Source organism: Budorcas taxicolor, chromosome 14 (genome assembly GCF_023091745.1).
Source record: "Budorcas taxicolor isolate Tak-1 chromosome 14, Takin1.1, whole genome shotgun sequence".
NCBI classification, from domain to species: domain Eukaryota; kingdom Metazoa; phylum Chordata; class Mammalia; order Artiodactyla; family Bovidae; genus Budorcas; species Budorcas taxicolor.
The window spans coordinates 57,046,227-57,046,454 of record NC_068923.1 but is presented as its reverse complement, the minus strand read 5'-3'; positions in this window follow the sequence as shown (position 1 = coordinate 57,046,454).

The following is a 228-nucleotide window of genomic DNA, read 5'->3' as shown; positions in this document are numbered from 1 at the left end:
AGAGGATCCAAATACTTACTGTATATCCTATAAATAAAAAATATTTTTACTTTGATAACTGACTGAAGATGTGTGAACTCCATGTAATTCAACCACAAGGTTGTTTGCTGTACAGTCCTGTGCAAATATAAAAAAAAAATTTTTTTTTTGCTATAAGGCTTTGACCCTACAGTTTTCACAGCAATGTAACTACCATCCAGCATGTACCATATTTTGCAAGCCTTCAAG